General features: G+C 41.1%; 1 protein-coding gene across 1 annotated transcript in view; it reads right to left on the bottom strand.

Moving 5' to 3' along the window:
- The window catches only part of LOC129125975 (uncharacterized), a 25,159-nt gene continuing 12,166 nt past the window's right edge, over nucleotides 1-12,993 (bottom strand). Inside the window, exons 4-10 of the mRNA XM_077186164.1 lie at nucleotides 8,432-9,338; nucleotides 8,091-8,269; nucleotides 7,582-7,731; nucleotides 7,199-7,277; nucleotides 4,106-4,235; nucleotides 2,332-2,547; nucleotides 1-1,784 (exon numbers count right to left, since the gene is read on the bottom strand). The gene's annotated coding sequence lies outside the window, so the exon portion shown is untranslated. The remainder of the gene's footprint in view (nucleotides 1,785-2,331; nucleotides 2,548-4,105; nucleotides 4,236-7,198; nucleotides 7,278-7,581; nucleotides 7,732-8,090; nucleotides 8,270-8,431; nucleotides 9,339-12,993) is intronic.

Below are 12,993 nucleotides of genomic sequence, written 5' to 3' on the forward strand. Positions count from 1 at the left end.
CAACAAAGTGAAGGATGGAATGGCTTTGGATGGGTTATCTACCTGAAGAATCCATCCTGGACACAGCAAACAGCACACTCTGCTTTCTGTAATGGAATGGGCTTAGAAATGGAAACCTATTTTTGCAGAGGCTGACAAAGAGGAATGTCAATAGCAGCCAGAAGGGATGGGACATCAGGATGTTACAAGCTTTTATTTAATGGAAAACCATGCTGAAATTTTGAGACATGGCACATGATAAGCTGATGTAAATGGCCCAAAGTTACCATGCCTTTAGTACTTATTTGTGTGGTTGCATCAGTGGTGCCTGTGCTTGCAGGCTGCAGGGTCCCTGTGGAAAAGGACCAGCCCAGGACCATCCCCTGTGCCACAGGAGTGCCCCAGGACAGGGCAGAGCAGCTCCCCCTCTCCAAAGTGCCTCTCCAAAGACACTTTATGTTGCAGCCATTAACTGCTGATAACAAATGAGTTCTTTGATTGTTCTTTCTACCCCAAGGTTTGGTGACATTTCTGGCCAGGGCAGAGGAATGATTTTGGGAGCAATCTCACTAAATCTATGGCTCTGACCCATTAATTTGAGCTGATTATCTTGTGAAGAGACCAAAAGTTTAAATTTTTAACCCATCTTCTCATCTGTAGGACTCCATTCTTTTTCCTCTCTAAGCTCCAATCTTACATTTTCTAGGGCAGGAAGAAATAGCATCCTGGCTTTTCAGAAATGAACAAAGTAGAAAAGATTAGATACACAATACAAATCAGCGTCACCAGGTACCATATTTATTTTTCTTAACTCCCTTTCCTGGGAAATAGGATCACAGCTTTCATTAAACAATAAAATTAATTTATAATTCTCAAGATTTCACAGAAAAGCATTAAAACATAATTACTGCATTGTCACCACAAATATCACTTTGACTTCTTGAATTTTCCTCACTTTTGAGCAGTCTCTGAGGATGCAACAATTGACTTATATAAGCAATTTGCAGAATAGAGGGACCTGTTCATCTAATATGTCACAGAGTTCATTTTCCTCTAGGAAGCTTTTGCACAAGAGCAAACATCTACATATTAATAAAACTAGTATCTTCACAAGGTATTTTTTCAATTGCTGAATTTTATTAATAAGCTACTAAGTAAAAGGTTTCTTTGAAACAATTCAGAAGTTGAAATTAAAATTGGTGTGTCATTTTCAGCATTTTTATGTTTCATTTATTTGTCAGACTCTCAGTCAGCAAGATGAGGTGGGTGATAATTATTCAGGGTTGCCAATTAACCTACTTAGCAGGTCACACAGGTAACTGGCATAGATTGTGTCAAATCTCATTACTGGGATAATAATTTAATCACTCAGTGCATTGACTGAAGGCCAGAGAATTGGGAGAATAAATTAAACAGGAAAATAAAATTAGTAGCTAGAGAAGCATTATATTTAAATACATGAAAACAGTAAAATGTTAAAGCATGCTACTCACTGGTAGAAACTCAGTAAAGTCTGGAAAGGGGTCTGGGGGTACTGAGAGTGAGGGTTTTCAACCACAACTTCCAGCATGAGTACCACAAAGGGTTCTGTGTCATCTTGCTGCTGGGAATGAAGGGCAGCTAAGCCATGAGGAGGGTGTGAGCACGTGTGTTATTCTCTAGCATTTAAATAGATGTGCAGTGCAATTACCTTGGCTGCAGTGTGAGAGCCCAGCCCTGCCCAGGCACTCCTGCTTTGGGAGCTCTGGGTGACCATCCTGGCCTCTCCCCTCCTCTGCATCCCAGCCTTCTTCAGCTCTTTGTGCCTGCATTCAGAACAATGACAAAGGAATGTCAAGTAAGAGGGCCACATAATGGATAAAATAATCTTGCAGGATCTGTCAAAAAGGACAGGAGAGATGAAAAAATTACAATAAGTAATTGTCAAAGTCATGGAGTCTGTGAAAAAGCTTCTTCTGTACAATAATGCTCTGCATTTACAAGGTGACTGAGTACATGAGAGATAGGAACAGAAGAGTCTGCCTGGAAGTGGAAAAACATTTTCTGTGCAGATGGAGAAAAAAACTACTGGAAGGAACAATAACATCTTTCAAGGTGGTTTTATACATACAGGTTACATATGAGCTTGAAGCTTGTATCTGCTTTGGAAAGAAATATAACCTTTTCTAGAAATTATCAAAGTTTTATAATTCAAAATATAGACTGGAGGGAAAAAAAAACCACACACACAAAACATTATTAATGCCAAGACTTGGCTAGTCCTGAAAGTGTTAGGTGTGAGGTGTAAGGTGTCCCACAGCACAGACAAAAGTGCATGCAACTCCAGGAAAGATGAGAATATGGTGAACTTGCCCTTGTCTTCATGGTCTGTTTCAATGGTTTACTGTCTGCAAGAACAAGAGGGCTGTAAAAGAAGCCATCACTCCTCTGAGCAGTGGATCATTCAGTTTAAACATATCTCATAGATGTTATAGCCAGGAATTACAGCACACTGAGCACTGCTCCAGGACCTGTAATTTATTCACTCAGCAGGGAAAAAAGTGACTTCCATAGCAGCACTTTATAGGCCTGTAAAATAAAAAACAACCAGCATGAAAAAATATCCAGTGGGCCAGGAATGAGTGTTGGTTTGGCGAGGAATGAAAATTTGGTTTGGTTTTTACAACAATGAGCAAAACCACATGCTTAGTGGATGTGACCAGATCACTTATTTATGCTGTCAAATATATTATTTTGAATCATAAATTGTCTTGTTACTGAAAGAGAATACACCATAGCAGAAAGGCTGAGCATATCTATTCCAGTTCTGGAATTACAGAAACAACATGCAGCTCTTAAATGTCATTTTACTTGTTCCCACAGAATGTAAATGCTATAGTAGTCAATAACTTCTTAGACCTTCTTTTTTTGTTTTTTTGAAAAGACTAAAGCAGGGCAGCACTATTTGTGGATGCTACCCACTAGCTCAGGAGTGCTAGATAACAGAAACTGCATGCAGAAGAAAAATCACTTCACCTAATTAGTAGAAAACTTAACACTGATGAGCTAAACTTTCTCATTAAATTTTTCCCTGATAAAAAAGCAAAAAGCTTAACGATAATAGATTCATTTATTTAAACATAAAGCAAGAGCTCAAAATCCTGGATAAATTCAGTGTAAGGGCCTCTCAGGAGATATCAGCAGTTACAGAAGACCCACAGCTACCAGTCTGCTTTTCTGGTTCTTGTGAATATTTTCAGTGTTTTCAGCTCATTGCTATTTTTTATATATTATGTACAAAAGTTATAAATGGCTAATTAAATTACACAGGCTACAGTCACAGACAAGAGTGACAGTGGATTAGGAAACTCCATCAGAATACTGAATATTTCATTACCTAGCTATCTAGAAAAATCAGATGTTATAAATGCTTTGATAAGGCAAAAGCATTGTTGACTCATTCATTTCCATGATGATCTAGTGAGCCTTCCTTACAGAGGTTAGCTCAGGGCACTAATACAGCCTCAGCAGCATAATTCCCATTTTGGGAAGACAGGATCTATCCTGAGCAGGGTTTTCAAGCCCAAGAGTGAGCACCAGTGTGGATCTGGAGTTTCCTGCTCTGCTCTGCTGTCAGGAACCACTGCAGAGACTGGACACACAGGAACTGCATCTTCTTCAAAGATGGATTTTTCAGCATGAGAGCAGCTCTGAGTGATCTCTGGGGAAAGGAGCAATTAAAGACTTTTGGCTTCTCCTCACTTATTACATTTTCTACTGAAATAATGTTTCCTATTGTTCTCTCATTTATAATTCACAGTCAGTAATTGTCATGAGCAGCAACCCCATTAGGCTGTTGTCTTAACTCCATGTTACAACATCTCATTTTAAAATAGTGCTTTCCAAAGACACCATTATCCTTCAGTTGCAACAATCACCTGTGTATTTGTTAACTAAAAATATAATGAGAGGTACTAGCCCATATTAAAGTACAATAATACAGTGTCAGAGCATTTTGGACAGACCTGGACTGGTTGAAATGTTACTCAACACCTCCTCCCAGCAGTGTGCAGGCTTGAATATTCCTGCTCAGTGCTACCCTCCTTCATTCCCCTCCTTACCCAGACTAACCCTGACTTTCATTCACCTCTAGAGGTGACACTAATTCCTGGATGCCTGCAGAAATTGAACCGGATACCCCTGGCACACTTTGGGGCAGGGAATGGCTTCTTCTCCTTCTGGTGAAAATGACAGCTGCTCACAGCTCCTAATTTCCACTGCAAGGAAAAAGGAAAGCTTTAATCAGAATAGGGGCAGACAAGGGAAGAAGTTCTGAGCCTCCCCAGGGTCAGGGCAACAGCTCCCCAGGGAAGGCAATGCAATGGTTACCCCAGCCCACCCCAGAAGTGCTGCAGGGCAGCTGCTTTGCCCTGCTCCCCCTGCCAGCTCCCAGCCTCACCCCTCCTTAGGGGGTGCTGTCTCACTGCTCTCAGCAGCTGCAACCTTGGGGACCCTTGGCAGAGCATCCACCCAATGCCAGGCCTGGAGGGCAGGGCACTGCTTTTTTCTCCCCCTGTCTTGATTGCCTGTTTCTCTGGACTGCAAAAATGGGTTTAAATCACTGCAAGCTGCGAAGAGCCTGGACCACTCTATCCCACTCCCTAGGCAAGCATTTTATCACCAGGTTGTATTTTCTACAAATAGATACCGTATATTATACTCAACACAGAGCACAGCAATCCCTCTTCAAGCCCTGGTGAGAAGAGCAGTGCTGGAACCTTGGTCTAGGACACAAATCAGTCCCATATAACTTTCCACGCTGAAGGTGTCACTGGCTGCCTGCATCTGTGCTGGGCAGTTCTGGCTCAGGAAGTGACAAGTCTTTTGGTTCAGGGCTGCAGAACATGGCTGGTTTTTTGTTTGCCTCTATGGCTTTCCCACTGCTCACAGAAGAAAGCCTTTATCCCTCAGTAAATGCAGAGCTGAACTAATACATTGTCAAGGATTCCTTGCAAAAGCACAGTTTACTTCTCAAGATAATGTTAAAGATTCCCAAGTGTAAGAGCCTGCAACAATATGTAAAACATTTTAAATATAATGCAGTGAATAACCACAGACTTTCCATAACAATCATCATTTAGTGAATGTATAAATAGAATAAAAGCAATATTGAAGCTAATAAATGACCTCTGACACCAAGAACCGATTGCATTTCATATTACTTTACTTAACTGCCCCCTCCTTCCCCCACCAAACAGAAGCTTTATTGACAAAATGTGCTCTGGTGATTTAGTCTGTAGACTTAAAGAATGTGCAACTCTGGGAAAAACTGAATTATGGATTCTATTTGTCAGACAAGGAATGGCATGTAATAACTTAATGAACTAGAAGCTTATTAGTTGTAAAAGAGAGAAGGCGTTGTCTATCAATCTCTTTTATTTTTTACAGCTCAGAAATGTTCAGGTGGATAAGCATCAAATCCATTTCACATTTATTATCTTATGAATACCAGTATGTGCTAGAATCTCAACAAGCTAAAAAAATATATCTCAGCCTCTAGTTTAATGTGCATTTTATTAGTCAGTTCTGGAGGCTCTATTTGAAACCCAAGTCATTAGAATACGTGCTCACATATTTGGCACTTGCACACAAGAGCTACCCTGGTTTCATCAAACCTGTGGAGTGAAAGGAATTCAAACACAGTGGCAGTGACACTGACAGTAACAACTGTGTTTCAATAGCTATTTATTGCTCTATGGACACATAAATACAAAAGGACAGTAAGATGATTTTAACAAGAAACTTGGAGAGAAACCAACCAGCCTAATATAAAATGGAAGAATTGAATCCTTGGTTGTTAAAGAAGTTTTCTCTACTTTGAAAAGTACAATAATTTACTTCACTTAGACTTTCCTGTGGACCTATTTATTCTGCACGATGGAGTGACATTTGAATCATGATATTATGTGTGAATATGCACAAAAATTACAACAACAAGGTAGTTTAAAATCCATTAGATTTTAATCCATAATATCACTCTTAGCTGATATTATGTCTTAAAAATACATGGTAAAAAATAGGAATTAGCCCTAAATAAATACATAAAACCCATGTGCAAGTAAAAAAAAAGTTACATAAAGCAGGAAATTCTAAGTTCACGCTAATGCATACAGAGGTATATGTAGAACAAAGCAGTCAGGTTCTGATCTATCAGCCCCAATATTTCATGTGCTGCATAGATCCCTGTGTAATTGCAATTTTAACCCTGCACAGGATCGATCTGCTTGCTTTGATTTTCTTCTCCAGAAATAAAAATAAGCAAGGAAAGAAAATCTGCATTAATTTATGCCTCTCGTAGGCTCCTGTGGATGCCTTTTTTGGTTTATTAGTTTGTTGGGTTTTTTTTTGTGTGGCCAGCCTAGCAGCAGATGTCTTACATACATCAGGCTGTTTAGAAGAACAGTCATAGCCATTCCACTTAATCAAGTAATAGCACACTATTGACATATTAGACCAATTTAATACATTTGTTTTCTTTATCCATTTACATTTCATCTCAAAGGTCTCCAGTACAATGGGATTTTGAACTATTTGCGCTGAGCACAATCGAAGGGCCAGTAATCCAATAATTTGATTTTCTTGCTGCAGAGACCAGGAGAGAGGGAAAAGCATCTTTCTCTTGCTCCAGCAAGTGAGCTGCAGGCCTGCATTAGGCTTTTAGCTTCCTGTGTAAAACATACCCCAAGGGCAGCAGAAGGCCACTTAAACACAGCTTGGAGGGCACCACTGGAACATGGCTGTGGCACGTTGGCTTTCTGCCCAGGAGTAAATTCCAACCATTAGCATCAAACACTCATCCTGAAGCTCTCAAACTGAAATTAAATGCCATCTATCAAATGAATAAACAATAATAAAGTAGCACAAGTAAATTAAAAAAATAAATTGCAGTAATTTATACTGTGGATCATCTGTTCTGGGTTGCTGTTCCAGACTGTTCGCCTCAGATTATCTTTCAGCCTATTTTTTCACTATTAGATTTTTGTACATGTAAAACAGCCCTTGATACACAAATTTAATTTATTCATGCTCTATGCTACTCCTACTAAAAAATAGTTTTAAATAAGGCTTGTTTTTCCTATGCAAATAATTTTGTTTAATTCTGCTAGTCATAGGTTGAGTCTACATGAGTTGTGTCTAAACAAGAATACAAACAACAACAATTAAACATGCAAAAATGTACCTTTAGATATCTCAGCTGGAGCTGCACATTCTGGTTTAGGCAGTCCAGGAAAATTTCAGCCGGCTTCAGAATTGGAAAGCTGTGAATATAAAGTGAATTATCCCTTTAAAAGTGCTCAAAGGAAAAGCAACCAGTAGTTTGGGACAGATTTTAAAAGGAAAATTTTTAATAAGCAGAATTTTATTACCTAACTGAAATTTTTGCTATAGTGTCCTGGCTAAAACTTCACTTTTTTTGAAAAACAAAAAAAAAAACAAACAAAAAACCAACTCTGGGAAATGATTATGCTTTGTCTGAATCACAGCTATTACAGCAATAAATTCAGCCTTGTGCTGAGATGGGACAGTATTGCAAAGGAGAGCAAAGGGAAATATCTCACTTACTGAATATTAGTCTCATTTCCCAAAACAAGTTGACTCTTCCCAGGAACTTCTTTGCCAAAATTTCCTTAGGGCATGAAATAATTGGCTATTAACCAGTGTGTTCTTGACCCAAAGAATGGAGCAGAAAACATGCAAGTCTTGTCTGGATTACTAGAAGAAAGAAAAGAGAAATTAGAGTAGATGCGCGCTGCCGGAGCCCATGGCTCTCTCCATTTTCCCGTTGTGACTGGAGGCTTTTACCTGCATTTATAGCAGGGCAAAAGACCTGAGGAAAAGAGCAGGCAGGAAAGAGGGGAAGGCAAACTAGAACAGCACAACCTTCTCCCTTTTCAGATTTATTTTCCCTTGCCTGCTTGCCCTGCATTTAGTGTGGGGCTGTGAAAAAGGAAGGCTGCCAGCTCCATAGCATCATATTGCCAGCATAAAGGGCATCCTGTCTCAACCCGAGGCAGCAGAGAACTTATGAAAAAGGGCCTGCACCCTAAGAGGAAAAAACAGCAAAATCTTACTTATCATAAATGCTGTGCAGTCTTCTGAACAAGTGATAGTTTCCTTTTTTCCCCCTTGTACTTGGGATCACCTGGAACTCACCAAAACCTCTGAGGTGCCCTGGGTGCTGCCCCAGCGCCCCGGGCAGCCCACGGGAGGAGTGGCTGAGGACGCAGCGTGTGGGGACAATTCCCATGGCCTGGAAGGATCAAAACAAGACATTAGTATGCACCAGGCAGAGCCAAGGCTGAGCCTGCTGCTAATGAGTGCTGCACTGAGGGCTCAGGCCATGGTTTTGCTAAATCCTGTGCTCTTGGTACTCCTGAAAACACCACATCAACAGGCAGTGAGACTCACACACCTGCCTGAGAGCAGGGCAGCATTACCAAAGTGCTGGGGCAGGTGTTTGAGCCACTGAGAAAGTGTCTGCCCCTGGATGTCAGCTGCTTCAGTGGAGCTGTGCAAGTCAAGAAGTCCTTCTGGGGCTGGTTGGCCTCTGTTGCACCTGCCCTGCTGCTGGACAGGTGTGTCTGGGCAGGGTTCAAAGACTGGTGCTGGTTCATCGTGGTTCACAATGATCCCCAGTAAGTGCCTGTACACTACAGGGGACAAACAGAAGCCACAAAAGTTCTGGGATGGGCTGTGATCCCACTGGCATCACAGCAATGCTGTGCACTAGGCTGTAAGGAAGCAAGGGCAGTGGTCAGCTGCCATGGAGGCTGCCAGGGATGGATATTCAGGAAGCACAGGACAGGACATTAAAGCTGAAGGTCCCTTGATGTGAGAGAGCAGCTGAGGCACATGGAGCTGTCTGTGCCTTGGGGCAGGTGATGAGCCAGATGCCAGCTGGCAGCCAGGACCAGAGGGCAGCCCATGGTGGGTGACACTGTGGTCAGAGTCTGCTACAGGCCACCTGACCAGGAAGAGGTAGATGAGGCAAAAAACTGAAAGCATCCTCATGCTCACAGGACATCAAAGGTCAGAGCACTGCAGGCACACCGAGTGCTGTTGATGAAGCAGCAGAACACACACACACAACAATTTGCTGCTGCTGGACCCTAGCTTGGCTCTAGCTACCTTAAACAGTGCCTCTCCTGCCCTGCATAACCACTCCTGTGCCCTTCAAAGGATGGTGAGCACTACCTGTACAAACCTCCTCAGCAGTCTCCATGTTTCCTCATTGTCTTACACCCCACAAGAAGGTTCTGCAGCAGAAAGAAAGTTTCAGTCCCCCTCCAGCCTTAGCCTGCTGATCACTGTTTGATGCCCTGAAAGTGTAACACATGCAAACAGGGTGTATTGGCTGCAAATTTAGAGAAAACATTTCTTTCCATGTGGGCAAAGAGGAGGTTGTTGGCATAGGAAGTGTGTGTGTACATACACCTGGTTTAAATAAAGCTCCCCCATGATTCCAGGTTGGATTTCACTATTTCACTCTATTTCAAAAGCCTTCACCTGCCATATATCCCAAAGTGTCTGAATAGCAAGAAAGGGGTTTGGAAAAACTTTGCTGACTACTGTAAAAGGAGGAATAGTATCCCAAAGACTGTGCTTCCCCATTCCTACACCTGTGTGGCAGGAGTTCCTCTGATTTTCTTGCAGTCAGAATTCCCTGTATCACAGCATATGGCCTGCAGAACCAGTTTTGTCTCAGTTTATAAACAGTTTTACAATATCTTATAGTGGTGGAAAGATTCCACAGCAAGCAGAAAGTCCTATGGTACGTTCTAGGGATATGGGATCATTTGTAGAGAATTTGAGGGAGAAACTTTAATATATTGGGAAGAGATTATAACTTCAAACACAAATTAGCACACTTAATTTTCTTTAAACCCTATGTCCACCTTTTCAGATTCCATGAGTGCCTCAGGATCTTTCCTCACAACACTCTTGCACACACCTATATAATACCAGTGCTCTGCTTATTCTGTATTTCAGTAACTTAAACACACGACAAAATCTCTCATGCTGCAAATTTATCTTCATTGAGCTATCTTTTGATCTTGGGCATTAACTCTGATCAGCACTAAGGCAGAGACAGTCTATCCAATTAGCAGATGAAGCCTCAGAAACTCAGGACACAGCACCTCTGCTCCACTGCCTTCCAGGAGATTTGACCTCAACAAACACATTAGATGAACCCAGCCACAGCTGGCCTGCTCAGATGGCATTTTGCCAGTTAGCAAGGTAAAATTTGCTTTTGGGAGGTGCCAGAAAAGGATGGATTTAGGTCCATAACTTGCTAAGGTCTGTTAGTACAGCTTTCTTCTGACTCTAAGCAATCACATAAAACATCTTGACTTTCTTAGCATAAAAGCAACTCCTTATCAGACATTCCCTTGTATGGACTCCAAAGAACAAATAACCAACTTGTTTTCTAACATCTGCAAAAACAAATTATCTTTCAAAGGAGACTGGGTTTGTGCTCTTGTGTTCTGCTGCCAATGTCATCAAGGAAACTTTCACTCAATGGTTATACTTGGAGCAATGACCACCCTATGCTGTGTTTTCCCCTGCTCAGAGCAAGGGGCTTCTGAGCATAGATACCAAATGCAGTTCTGCATTGAATGTCAAATAAACCCACCACTTTGTTTGGTCAACAATTTCTAAGCCACAGGGGCAATCCATGACTCAGCTGCCATTAAAATTCACTAGTTAATTGTGAACAACCATACCTCAGTGCTCTGCACCTCCAGTTAATCTGTTTGTGTCTGTTTGTGTCAACTGATTCCTGCAGCACCCCAAAGATATGAGAGCAGCAATGCCAGGATTTGAGGATGTTCTGAGGGCTGGCTGAAATCAGTGACTCTCCAGATGTTCTTGGATGCCTGAAGCAGCATCAAATGGGGCTGTACTGAAGAACTCTAAGGTGACAGCAGGTGTGAAATGCCTCAGTGTATTTCATAAGAGTGAAACACAGCTGGGATGGACAAGTAAAACTCCAAGATCTCGTAATGGTCCCAATAATTTCTGAAGCTAAGCTTGACTGATTGTGTGGCTTCATTCACTCAGCATCTCCAGTGGGTCACTAGTGCTGAACCCAGTGGGTGCTCATGTAAACAGAGCACTGAAACACCAAGAAAAATGCAAGGACCTGTGTTCTTACAGTAGGTTCTGCTGGCCTGCCTTTGCCCCATTGGGAATCATCACACTGTGGTTTGAGGGTTGGTAACAGGAGAGTTTGTGGGTATCAAACATGACAGAAGAGTGGGATCTTCAAACCACGCTCTAAAACTGGAGTTTACCCCACTTTTCTTCAGCATTCCCACAGCAGTCCCTCCTCTGTGCCTCTTCCAGTCTGACTACTATTTTTATTAATATTTTTTGGTGTGACATGATTGATCAGAAGTCTGTCTTGTCAGTCTCTGTTCCTTCTTGCTCTTTCCAAGCATTTTACATGCAGTACAACAGATACAAACCAAGAGCCAGAGCTAAGATGAGAAGAAAGGGATCATAAGAACAGAAGAAAAGAATCAAGAAGAAAATCCTGCAGTCCATGGAGAACATTGCCATTTCGTGACTGAAGTGTGTTGTACAGCAACAGGAAAAAAGCCACAGAAAACTTCTTTAATCTAACAAGGAGCAAGGAATGCCATTAGAATGAGAAGAGCCATGTTATTATGCTGACATTGTAGGGCCTTTCTTGCACTTGCTCAAAACCCTTCCTGCCTGGATTATTGCTAAGGGTTAAGAGAATTGAATTTTACTGAAAATAACTGAGAACCCAGTTATTTCTGAAGAGATGTGGGAGAAAGGGCTGGAAGTGAATGCAACACAAGGAAACCTGGAATGGGGAGGAGGACTACAAATACAAATTTACTCCCCTGCAAAATCAATTCATCTAAAATTGAGTAAAAGAACAAGATGATATCTCCCTCCTCCCTCCTACAACACATTCTATTCCTCATGTATATTGACATTGAGGGGTAAGCATGATAAATAGCTCTATTTTCAGTAACAAAAAGAAGAAAGTTATGAGAGTGACTCCAGCCTCAAACCTTGCATGGTCTTCTACAAGGAGACTGTCTCTGCTGGCAGTGCTAGGCAGGCTTTAGGGACACAGAGGGGATGTTTTTGCTGGCCCACAGGCAGGTCCCTTAACTATTGTTATCATATCTATACAGAAATGTTTTCATGCAGCCAAAAGCCAAAGGAGAGTATTTACCTTTCTGAATCAGCAGTAGGGTCCACAGCAGATTCATTATGGGAACTTGAAAATAATAATTTAAAAAAATGGCTTCTGAAACTGCCACCTTTTTAAAAGAATTTTTAAATGGTTATGCCCTAAACTATTTTTTCCTTTACTCTCCAAACACAGTGTAGCCAACTGAAAATCAAATTCACATTTAGTGCTTAAGCAGTGAATAATGTTAGCAGTCGGTTAAACAAAAATAAAGATTAACTGTGCAACTCACATTAATATATAGTAATATCTGATGCCTAAATTTTAACACAATGTCAAGCACTATGCTCATTTTTTTTAAATGAGAATTAGAGTCTGTCTATCAAAATGGCTTTTGATAAACTCAAAAGTACATAATTTTTTTCCTGTAAAGGGAAAAGTGTATCTGAATATACCAACAAAGTTGAAGGTAATTAAAAAGCTTTTTAAAAATAGGATAAAAAAATATAGATAAAACAAATCCAGTTAATCCTTTTCAGGACCTAATTAACCTTAAAAACGAAGTCTCCAGCCTTTCCCATGGATTTCAATGCAAGGGAGAATGTCCCAGGGAGAATGCCACAAACTATAGGTCTGATTTAATGGAGTTTTGATTGAGGATAAAGGCAGAAGAGTCAGCCTGTGGTACCCTCTCTTTGCACTGAAAAGTGTCCAATTCCAAAGGCAAATGCCCTGAGCTCAGCCATCCCAATTAAAGTGTCAGCTGCTATTCAGCATAAGCAAAGATAGCACAAAGAATG

This window comes from Agelaius phoeniceus, chromosome 14 (assembly GCF_051311805.1).
Source record: "Agelaius phoeniceus isolate bAgePho1 chromosome 14, bAgePho1.hap1, whole genome shotgun sequence".
NCBI classification, from domain to species: domain Eukaryota; kingdom Metazoa; phylum Chordata; class Aves; order Passeriformes; family Icteridae; genus Agelaius; species Agelaius phoeniceus.